The sequence below is a fragment of the Pleurodeles waltl genome, chromosome 12 (assembly GCF_031143425.1).
Source record: "Pleurodeles waltl isolate 20211129_DDA chromosome 12, aPleWal1.hap1.20221129, whole genome shotgun sequence".
NCBI lineage: Eukaryota > Metazoa > Chordata > Amphibia > Caudata > Salamandridae > Pleurodeles > Pleurodeles waltl.
Window position 1 is genome coordinate 243,460,618 of NC_090451.1, and position 12,112 is coordinate 243,472,729.

Sequence of the window (12,112 nt, forward strand, 5' to 3'; positions counted from 1 at the left end):
GATCTTCACATAGCAATTTTTAGGTTTCTCCTGCACAGCACTTGTGCTGTATCGATATCGTTTGTATTTGATAACAAAAATCTAAAAGGGGCTTTCAGCCTACCCACAGGCTTACAGCCCACCCACAGCCTTCCCATTACTTACCATTGGTGTGCTTCTCCGGTCCCACTCCTTTTCGTGCTTCTCATTTGTCAGAAGGAATCCACACGTCATCAGGCTGCACTTCCTCTCTTCTCCTTCGGCTGTTATCTAGAGCCTGGACCATGTGCTCTTTCCAGATGCTGATCAGTGGCTGGTGGTGTAGGAAAGTACCCTCTTTTTGGCATGGTTACTCCCACTTTTTGCCTCTTAACAGTGTGTTTTGATGGTGTTCACTGGGATCCTGCTAACCAGGAACCCAGTGACTGTGCTCTCGCCCTCTAAATTCAGTTGTTACTGACTTTGTACACCCCACAATTGGCATACTGATGCCCCCATATAAGTCCCTAGTATATGGTACCTATGTACCCAGGGCATTGGGGCACCAGGGGATCCCCAGGGCCTGCAGCATGTATTATGCCACCCATGGGAGCCCAAGTAAAATGTGTCTGCAGGCCTGCCTTTGCAGCCTGCGTAAAAAGGTGCATGCACCCTTTCATTTCAGGTCACTGCACCAGGTCACTGTAAGTCACCCCTATGGCAGGCCCTCCTAGCCCAGAGGGCAGGGTGCAGGTACCTGTGTGTGAGGGCACCCCTGCATGAGCAGAGGTGCCGCTATGAACTCCAGCCCCATTTTACTGGACTTTATAAGTGCGGGATGCCATTTTACGCGTGTGCAGTGTCCAGCTACATAATGGTAACTCCGAACCTGGGCATGTTTGGTAACAACATGCCAGAATCATACCCCAATACTGTTGCCAGTATTGGTTGTATGATTCCATGCATTCTGGGGCCTCCTTAGAGGACCCCCAGCTTTGCTCCTGCCAGTTTGAATGGTTTTCCTGGGCAGCCTGCGCTGCTGCCATCCTACAGTCAGGCTTCTGGCCTCCTGCTGCTTGACTAGCTCAAGCCCAGGAAGGCAGAACAACGGATTTCCTTTGGGAGAGGGAGGCAACACCCTCTCCCTTTGGAAATAGGTGTTACATGGCTTGGGAGGGGTAGTATCCCCAAGCCACTGGTGTGCTTTAAAGGGCGCACTTGGTGCCCTCCTTGCATAAAACAGGTTTTCACCAGTCCAGGGACCTCGGGTCCCTGCTCTGGTGCGAAACTGGACAATGGAAAGGGAAGTAACCACTCCCCTATCCATCACCACCTCAGGAGTGGTGCCCAGAGCTCCTCCAGGTGACCACTTGATTCAGCCATCTTGAATCCAAGGTGGGCAGAGGCACCTGGGAGCATCTGAGTGGCTAGGTCAGGCAGGTGACATCACAGCCCCCTTCTGATAGGTGGTCACCCTGCTAGATGACCAATCCCCCTTCCTGGGCTATTTAAGGTCTCACTCTTGGGCAGGTCCTCAGATTCGACATGCAAGTTTCCAGCAGGACTCCTCTGCATTGTTTACTTCATCTTCTGGCCACTGGAACTGCAACTGGACTTAACAGGAACCCACAATCTGGAGCTCTAGTGATGACTTCATTCTGCAACACTGTTTCTCTGGCTCCTTCCAGCAACTGCAACATTTACCCGACTGCACATCCTCTGAGGGTGGCACATCTTCAGTCTGCCCTAGAGGCAAGAAGGAATCTCCCTTGGAGTGAAGGAGTCACTCCCCCGCATCCGCCGGCACCAAGTGCATCGAGAACCGGCTGTGTGGATCTTCTCTCCTGAAAAACTGCATGGATCCTACATCACAGGTGGTGGTCGGGAGGGGTCCCCTTGGTCCACTCTACCACCTGTCTAACTTGGGAGATGTTAAGCCCTTGCCTCTCCTTGCAGGACAGTACCCCTGTGCACCGCGACTCTTGCAGCTACCAGGGCTTGTTGGCTCTTCTTCCAAGGGATCTTCAGGCTCTGTGTAGCCCCAGCCTCTAGCACTCTTTCCTATAAAGCACAGTCTCCTACCTGCTGCTCCAGCGACGTGAGACTCCTCTCCATGTGTGCTGAGTGGGCCTCACTGCAATTCCTGTGCCTGTTGCCTGTGAGTCGCCTGTGGCGGCTGCATCCTTGACTTCTGGCCCTCCTCACTGCTGTGGGTCACCTGGGTGTCCCCTCCTTGGGTTGAGTCCGCCCGGACCTTTTGGGTCCCCAGCAGCTCTGCAGCTCTTCTTTTGCAACTCTTGCCTTTGCCAAGGCTTGTTGGTGGCTTTTCCACATCACTCACTGACTGCAACTCTTCTTCCGATGTGGGACATCGACTGCATCGCTTTTAGAACTCTTCTCCTGCTCCTGTGCTGCATAGCCGACTCCTGGTCTTCACTGTCGACCTGGTCCTGCACCTCCAGAAGGGTGGGTAGTGGCTCCTGTCCCAACCGGACACTCCAACTGGAATGTGTATATGATAGTATATTTACTCACCTGCTAGCAGAGTATTGCCTGTATAGTATTTCAGTATTTGTGTTACCATAATAAAGTACCTTTATTTTTGTAACACTGTGTGGTTCTTTCATGTGTGTAAGTGCTGTGTGACTACAGAGGTATTGCATCAGCTTTGCATGTCTCCTAGATATGTCTTGGCTGCTCATCCACAGCTACCTCTAGAGAGCACTGGCTTCCTAGACAGTGACTACACCTTACTAATAACCACACACCTGGCCAGCTTTATACACTGTTGAGTAGTTTATCTTGGTATCAAAGGGCTGAGGGGGTCATTCCAACCTTGGCGGGCGGCTACCGCCACCCACCAGGCGGAAACTGCCATTTGGCCGCCATGCGGCCAAAATTCCGCGGCCCCCATTCTGACATTCCCGCTGGGCCGGCGGGCGTTAACCAAGTTAGCGCCCGCCAGCCCAGCGGGAATGAGGCCGCAACACAGGAGCCGGCTCTGAATGGAGCCGGCGGTGTTGCGGCCGTGCGACGGGTGCAGTTGCACCCGTCGCGCTTTTCTCTGTCTGCTAGGCAGACAGTGAAAAGCTGGCTGGGGCCCTGTTAGGGGACCCCTGCACTGCCCATGCCAGTGGCATGGGCAGTGCAGGGGCCCCCAGGGGCCCCAGGACACCCCTTACCGCCAGCCTCTTCCTGGCGGATTCTCCCAGTCGGGGCAAAATCGGCGGAAAACTGCCGGCCCAGGCAGGGCGACCGCAGCTTTACCGCCGCGGTCAGAATGGGGTTGGAAGCACCGCCAGCCTGTTGGCGGTGCTTCCGTCATTCTTTGCCCTGGCGGTCCAAGACCGCCAGGGTCAGAATGACCCCCTGAATGTATACGTCCTAGGAGGTCAAACTGTATAATGTCTGCTGTGAAGCTTGCTCTTTTTACAAAACCCTGGTTGTGCCCGTCCAGCGCCTTGTCTTCAAACTGGTCATGAGTATCTTAGTAGAAGAGCCCCTCCGACAGCTGTGTGTCCAGGGCATCACAGCTGTAATTTAGAATACTCTCAATGTATGCGCTATATTCATACATGTTACCACTTTGCGTGATAAGCCGGTCGCTGAGGGTGATGTCCACCTGGTTAAACATGGTTGCGATGGGGTAGGAGATAGTCGCCACTTTAGTATAGTTCACTATGTTGGAATCGCCCCCTTTTACAATTTTACACATAAGTGTAGCATCGTATTGTTGAGATCCAGATACATATCCGTGGACCTTGACACAAAAAACTCTATTGACTCCAAAAGCGTCAAAGCGACTAGCTGTGATACCTCAATGAAAAACCTGTTTTCGATGCTAGTCTGGGTGGGTTTTAGAGAGTAGGTCTAACTCTGATTTAGAGCATTCACCTGATGCTCAATGGACGAAGGCCATGTTTGCAGGTTGTTATAAATAATAAAAATATATACGCTAACGCCTGTTCTCTTCTTCTTCTCCAAAGCTCACTTTCAACTTACGTATCTTCGTTTATGAGCGCTTTTTGAAGATCAGCGTCTTTTTTTTTATAGATGGCCCCCTGTGCCTTGAAACCTCAGCTTCCTTTTAACACGTGTACAAGAGTTGTACACCAGCCCCACTCCTTCTAGAGGTTGCTTATTCATGTGTTCAACAACAACAGATGTCACGGAACCCACCTGATTCTGTGCAATGTTCATAGCAGCCACTTTGACATGTGGTTTTGCAATTTCGTAGCCTCTTCTCAAGAATGGCATGGCTCTTCTAAACAAACTACGGAAGAAACCACCCAAACTGGCCCCGTACAAATCTGGGGCCCCTTGAAAGTCCAGTGGTGGGGCTCCATGTTTCACCTGGTTTCTGTAATAATCTCTTTACATAGAGGGGTCACTGTATGTTTTTATCATCATCATGATGACTTGTTAATAGTCACTGTTGCGGTCTTAAATGAAGCTTAACAATAACTTTCCTGTATTTAAAGGACACCAGCTCAGCCTGGTTGTCGTAGATCATAATCGCAAGAGTGTCAAAATGGTCTCTAGGAATTGATACGTAGTCAGTTTTGTTGTATTGTATATTACCATTATGTTATTTTCACCCTTCACCTGGGCCCATCTTAGCAGCGGCAGATAACTATCCCCTATCCTCTGCGACTCTACGATGTCGCTTTACACGTAGAGTGTATAGAAGCCTCCGTTAATATCGGGGCACGACGGGTCCGGTTCTACTTGACTTTTTATATGTTGTACTGTTCCTAAAACCCTTCTTAATTTACTCATACAGCTAAACACGGTATCATGATTCAGAGCTTTGAGGAACACCTTCCTTCTAACGTTATCTAACACTAGCTGAATATTCGTATATGTTTCAATGCTGGCTATGGATTTGTTGATGGCTTCGACCACCGTGGCAACGGATGGGTGAGGAAATCCCAGCTTGGATGCTCAAGGGGTCCTGATCACGCTTTATAGTAAATTTGGCCTCGAGCATTAAAAATGTATTCCATGTCCTCGGGTATTGGATTTCTGTTAGGGCTACCTTCCAATCCCTTTTCAGGTCTACAGGTTTAGCCAATTTTACTGTATAATTAGAAATTTGATTGCCAGGGAACATGTCCCGTGAGGCGTTGAACAGCCAACTGATATAAAATGGCGTCTCCATTTTGTCACCTACAGCGGGATCTCTCCATATTCCCACAACCTGCACAGAACTGGCCAACATCCAACTGTTACATTTCTTGGGCCAACCCCACCATTTGACAAAACCTGTTGGTTAGCTCCGCTACCTTTCCTTTTCAGAATCTTTTCAACCCTGTACACCCTGTGTGGATCATCAGGTACCATCTGTAGCTCCTACTTGTAAAAGACGCTCAATACCGTTTCCCCGTCATAGTCCTTTGCCTGTAAATATATATATCCTCTTTAAGCACCACACTTTCCACTAAAAATATCTTGTCACTAAAAGTCTGTTGGTAACCCTTCGGAAAGACCCCTTTCAATTTCAAACCCTAAAATGGTCCCCTTCTTTTAAAAGAGGCTGCTTTACACCTGCAGCGATCCTGCTCCCGTACACTATTCTCCACATTCTTAACTAATTATCTGGCATTACCTCTATGGGAGACATTTTGATGGTCCTTTTGGTAAGTTGCATTATAAGCATCTAAAAAAGCCTGTAGAACATCCACGTATCAGTAGGTATTACAGACCTTGAAATATCTCTACATCTTAAGGTTCTGTTAAAACGCTCTACAACAGCTGCTTTTACCTCTGTGTGCTTTACAAAATGTTTAACATTGTGCTGTTTTAATAATTTCTGAAACGCTTTGTTTAAAATTTCTTTTCCAGCATCTGTGTCTAGTTTTTGAGGGGTTCGCCCTTTCCTGAAGATGGCTTTAAAGGCTTCGGTCACACTGATCCCGCTTTTATCGCTTAGCGCTTCTGCATAGACCTACTTGGATAATTTATCTAGGACTGTTAATATAATATGTATCGAGCACCATTATTATGCTTTGCTAAATCTTGAAGAGTGATTATGTCCATGTACAATTGATAATCTACTTGTTCATTAACAATGGTCTCCTCTTAAAACGCTTCCTGGCGGGCTTGTGTAGTGAATATGCCTCTTCCCCAGATAACCAAGTCTTCACCAGCTCTCTGTTTACTGATTCATTTTCAACCAGAGCCCTTCTAAACAGTGCTTCGGCGCTCCCGAAGCTACCAACCCCACTTGTATCGTAATAAAGATTCCTTAATCTATCCACAGGCATGTTATCATCTGTTATATACCATGAAATGAAAATACCAGTTATATGTAAGGACATTTTATTAAAAATAAAGAATATTAACACATCATAAACTCCACTTACTTTACACTTTCTAGGTACATGTCTTTTTGTCGTTGTTGATGGGCAGTTTGTTATCTTTTCACTATCTATACATAGTGTGACTTAGGCTACATATACATTACTACGGGCCATTCCGCTAATTGGCCTCAGCATCACAAGTTTTGATATTTTTATATATATATATATATATATATATATATATATATATATATATATATATACACTCTCAATAGCTCTAAACATGACTTCACGCTCACCCCTCCTATAACTTTGTACACTCAGGATACTGACTGCATTCAAAGGTTTGTACAGTTCTAGGCCGTACAATACAAAATCTTTATTTGTGAATTAATCATTGGTCAGAAGCTCAAAGACTGAGCATAACGTGGTCGTTGGCAAAAGTCTTAACTCCCGGGTGCGCACTTTGTAAGAGCCCCGGTGTTCATCCGTTGTAGGAAGGCATGTGTTCATACACATTTGGTTATACACAAAGGACTGTCGTACAGCATTGTAGTGGCCAGCTCAGAAATGTTCAGATAATGCAGAGTTACAGGGTGTATTTCCGCTTTTCTTTCTTTAATCAGCACATATACCAATCTGGCAATACATATGTATCTGGGGTGTAACTCATAGACATTTTGCACCGCAACATTCTGAAACTCTTCCTAAAAGTAAGTAAGTACGTAACGTTAAATAACACAGTTATGACCCTCTACCTTCGGACTCTGTATTTTTTAAAACAGTCTTTGTGGGGCAAAAGACCTGATTATTCTATTTTTATAATAAATAGCACACATACGTCTTTCTATGACCCTTTCTATCATCCTTCTCTCAAAAGAGGTAGACAGCCCTTGCATATGCTCGAGTTTTTAGCTTCGCTCGCTTGCGTATTTTATCTCATTGAGCACTGTTGACAAGACCTTAATCATATCAGTGTGGACCTATTTATTTTCCTCGGACAACCCATACACCACCCTTAACAACTTATACACCTTGTACGGGTCTATCCTGCTACATATATGGTGAATTGTTTTTGATGTGTACGACTCATATAGACACTCGCAGCTCTTTTTGCCACTGCTTTCTACGGTTCAAACAAAAAGAAAGACAAACTATTAGTTAAAAGTAAAATATCGTCATATATACGTTAACTGTCTATAGAGTTTTTTTTTTACTAAAAGAGTTTTCTTTGTACTAACCTCGTCATTTTCGCTACATTCCGCAGCAGCTCTGAAATCTTGAGAGTCGCATAGGTCCATCTGTGCATAAGCGGCATCGAAGATTACACTTGGCGGCTGTACGACGACAGCCTCCGGAGCAGGTTCCTCATGAAACTGCATATCTTCATAGGTGGCGAGTTCAGAGGTGCTGTAGATTCCGCTGCGTCTTCCGTGTTGACAAAGTTGATTCCAACATTGAATTCACCATTGGAGACGTCGCTACTGCTGCTGTCAGCCTTAATCGTGGATATCAGCGGCAGTAAATCCTTGAGGCTGAGCTTTTTAAGCCAGTGGCAGAGGACATCTTGAAATTCCGTAATGTAAAATCCCCCATCTTTAGGGGCATCCAGATGTGCGTTCTCATCCAATAGAGCCTATGTTAGGGTGTGATAATATCTATTGATAGTGTTCTGGCCCCCGAGGAGGTTGCCTTTTTGGTGAGGGGGTTGTATCTCCTCATAATGACCTGGCAATCTATTTCAGCTGGGGCTCGGGGTTTGACATAGGCTGCTTAGGAGGCTCCTTATATGCATTCTACGGTTCAAAAGAGCGTACCTCTCTACAACACATCAAGGACACCTGCTCTCCTTGTTGGCTCTGATTCACTAAGGGTTTGACGCATAACCATGACCACATGGTAAGACCCTGGCACATGACTAAAGTGATCACATGATGTCACAACCCACGTGACCCACCTACACCTACATCTGTTCTGGGGTGGGCTCTGTGGCGAACCGGATGTCTCAGTAACAGATGTGATGTCATTTCCAGGGGGCGGGACAACTGTTACTTTGCAGTTTGATGAGGAAAGGTATCCCCATGTTCTACTGATCAGTGTCCTGATACTCCCCTGAGGGGCCCACTTTGGCATACCCATTCATTGGTAGGTCTCGCCTGAGACAGTGTAGGCACTGTTGCTTGCAAGATCTTTTATTAACGTAAACTTAAAGGGCCTTAGACCCTGCCCATTACTTACCATTGGCTCGGTTCATCATTTTCATTTCCTTGTTTTTCATTGGTCAGTGCAGGCTGGTGTCACTTTCTATTCATGGGTTTGTCCCTTCGATGGAGCATGGACTAAGTACTGATAAATTGCTTTATTAGTGGCCTTCTGCTGCTCACCCTGGGATTCAGGTACATTTTTAGTTCTTGCTCCCTTCATTGTCAGGGCTTTCTCATTGTCATTGTTTGGTCGTAGTTGCTGGCACCGGCCCACCTCCTATCATTGCTGTTTTCACTCTCCCGTCATTGTTGCTTGCTTTCCTGTCGTTGTTTGCACTGCCTCTCAATCCCGTTGTTATTGCTTGCCTCCCCACACCCTTCCAGTCATTGTTGTTTGACTTCCCATTGTTGCTGTTTGCCATAACTCCCTGACTTGTCATTTTTTTTCTGACCTCCTACGAAACGCAAGTAGGAAGGGGTGTGAAATGAGGAGCCCCTACTTTTTGAGAGTTGCAGTTAAGTGTATCAATGCTTTTCAAACGCAAATGCTGTCACAAACCATTGACCACATACTGACAGCTTAATGGGGGTGCTATCTGATCTAAGGGGAAATTGTCAGGTATGGTTAAGAGGCAGGGGGCAGCAGGCAGTGGTCCACGGAACCTAATGGGGAGAAGCACACAAGAAATAACAGCATGCATGGGAAAGAGCAACACGGAGGGCGGGTATTTGGCGATGGGGGAAGCACAAGAGGGAGAGACCTGGAAAACACATGCAGTCACATGGACTGCTTTAACAAAAAGAAAAAGTTTTTCCCATAAAAGTGAACACTGAAAGGATGGAAGTCAGATATTCAAAAATATGGTAAAGAGACTATGCCTTATGGGAGGGATAAACACAAGAAGAGGAAGGCAAGTGATCAAATAAGTAGTAAAAATAAGAGTGACAAAAAAGCCAACCAATAGTAAGCAATAGGCAGGCACTTTGCCCAGTGCAAGTTTTGGTGCAGTCTACAAGAGGATTTTCCCTTAAGGCAACTAAATGTTGTCTGGTAGACATGCACTGAGAGCCATTTACAAGGATCTGCAAATGTGGAGGTGCCTAATTAATATTCATTAAACAGAACATCTTGTCACACTCTCCACATGGACATTCTGTGATTTGACTTCTTAGTACACGAGTCACATTGCAAAGTGAGAAGCAGGTTGCAAAAAGGCTATGCACAATTTACACCCACTATTCCTCACACACCTCCTTTGGGCTAAATGGTCCATTGTTGATATTAGCCCTGGCACTCTTTTATCTAAACCCTGTATGTGATAGGTAGTGGTAGGAAATGCATTAGCTGGTCATACAAAGCTCATCAGGGCCACACCAGTGTTGTTACAGCCTTTACCAGGCACATTGGAATCACAGATTGGAAGGTCATTCTTTGATAATGAATGGGCGAGGGCAGAAGAATACTCAGATGTAGTCTCGTGTAACGCTAAATTTAAATGAATGCAATTTAGGGCCATATGTACGAACACATTTTCCCATTGACACAGAATGGGAAAAACCCTTTGCTACATCTGGCCCTTAATATCTTGTACCGGTCATACCGCCCTGAAAAAATGATTAAACTCTTCCGCTGTGCCTCCGGTGCGCTCTGTGGTGCCCCGTCTCTGCCATGTGTTATGGGGCTGCCCGTCCACAGTAGCACATTGGTCTGAAGTAACGAGGCAGCTGGCAGGCACCACAGGATTGTCAGCCCCGAGCTCCTGTGAAGCTTGCGCTGTGAGAATGAGATGGAGGCATGACCTCTCCCTTTCGCTGTGGCCTAGCGCCAGGCAGCAGTGAAGCGGGTACAAGCGGACAGCAGGGCCTCCGGGAAGAGGCAGAGGTCTGCGAAAACACCCGATCACTAGGGAGTGGGACACGCTGTGGTTCACGTTGGCGGAGATGCCCAGAGACAATAACCAGCCGTCCTCGGCGCCCCCACGCCACCCGATCAGCAGCCAGGCCCGGGTCAGGATCCCCCTGCCTTCATCTCCGACTGAGACGCCTGACAGCGCCCAGGCTACTGACTCCCCTGCTAGGGCAGGTTTTGGGACACCCTGCCTCCAGGTCCGTTCCTTTATTGTATTTTATGAATGCCACAAGACTCTTTTACCCACTGCCTCTGACCCAGAGCTAAGGCAGCGCTTGACGAAGTCCGTCAAAAGGAGTTCAACAGGAGCAGTACACTTAAATGATCCTAAAATGATGTGGGAAAAGCTTGAAAGTGTAAATAAGAAAGAGTACTGAGGCCACACCAAAGCTGAGTCATGGACATCTGTAATCACAATCTGGGCAGGGAAGAAGCAACATGGCTCCCTCTGTCAACATTCCACTGCCTGCCTTCAGCCCACCAATTAGAAGGAATAGACAGGGGCAGCCACCAATTAGAAGGAAAAGGCAGGAACATAGGCAGTCAGACGGTATTCTTGCCAGTGCCCAAGCTGTCAGCCAGCTGGAATAGGGTGGCGGTGCTCAGTGCCCAGCGTTAGCTGTGCTCGGTAGGCAGGAAGGATGCTGGTAGAGCCCACCTGTGTAGAGATGGCAGTAGCCCACCCTGCCCACTCCTGGCTGGGAGAGAATCACTGTGGATTCAATGAGCCCCGGCAAGGGTTCAGCTCTCCAATGCATCATCGTGGTCCTTAGTATTCTTTAGTGTTTCTTTTCTTGGATATGCAGCCCTCGCAAGGGGAAGAGGAATCCAGTGGATTCAGTCGTCATTAGCACACGTTACCAGTTTGGTAATCCCCAGGATTCCCCTTTACCGAGGAGTGGTTGCAGATGCAAGGGAAGGTACCCAAAGGAGGAGTGCAGTCTTCTGATCCTTATGGAATCACTGAGGCAACCCACAAATGGCATAGTCACAAGAAGAAGGGGGCAAATGTGGCACCCTGGTGATAGGCCACCACTTCATTTCGAGTGTCCTTTGTATTGATTCAATTTTGTTTCTGAAATTTAGAGTAACTTATTCCATAACCTCTATTTACTACGGAATCAGTGTCCGCTCTTGTAACTTTTAACTCTTTCATTCACCCTGTTATGCCCTGCTCCTCAGAAACTTGAGGAATCAGTTCTGGAGCCACTGTTCAACAAACAGACTCACATGCCGCTGGAGTTTCTTCAGTCTCCGGAAAGGAGCCGCCCCAGTCCCCAGCAAGTGAAAATATTTGTCTAAGTGGTGCTCGGGAAAAGGACACATGTATTTACATTCCAGTGTGGCCTTTCACCTCACTGTGGACGTGTAAGAAAGCGTGGACTTGAGACCTAAAACCCCTGATTTACAAAGTAAAACCCAGCGAACAATGTGAGCACAAAACACCCTTCCCAATATCTCTGAAACTTCCAATAATCAGTCCTTTAACAAATTAAATGGATGAGACCACACAAAACAACACATTATGGCACCTAGCCTTGTAGTCTGGCATTATAACCCCTGGATTGACCTCAGTGGACTCACGTCTCTAGGGATTCTGAGCATGTAGGCTAGTAGAAATTGGTCTCTAGTTGGCAGAGGTTTACACCCTTGTCCAAGTGGGGACCACAACCCTAGTCAGGGTATGTCACAACACAACACAAATTATCCTGTGCTCACCCTCTGGTAGCTTGGTACAG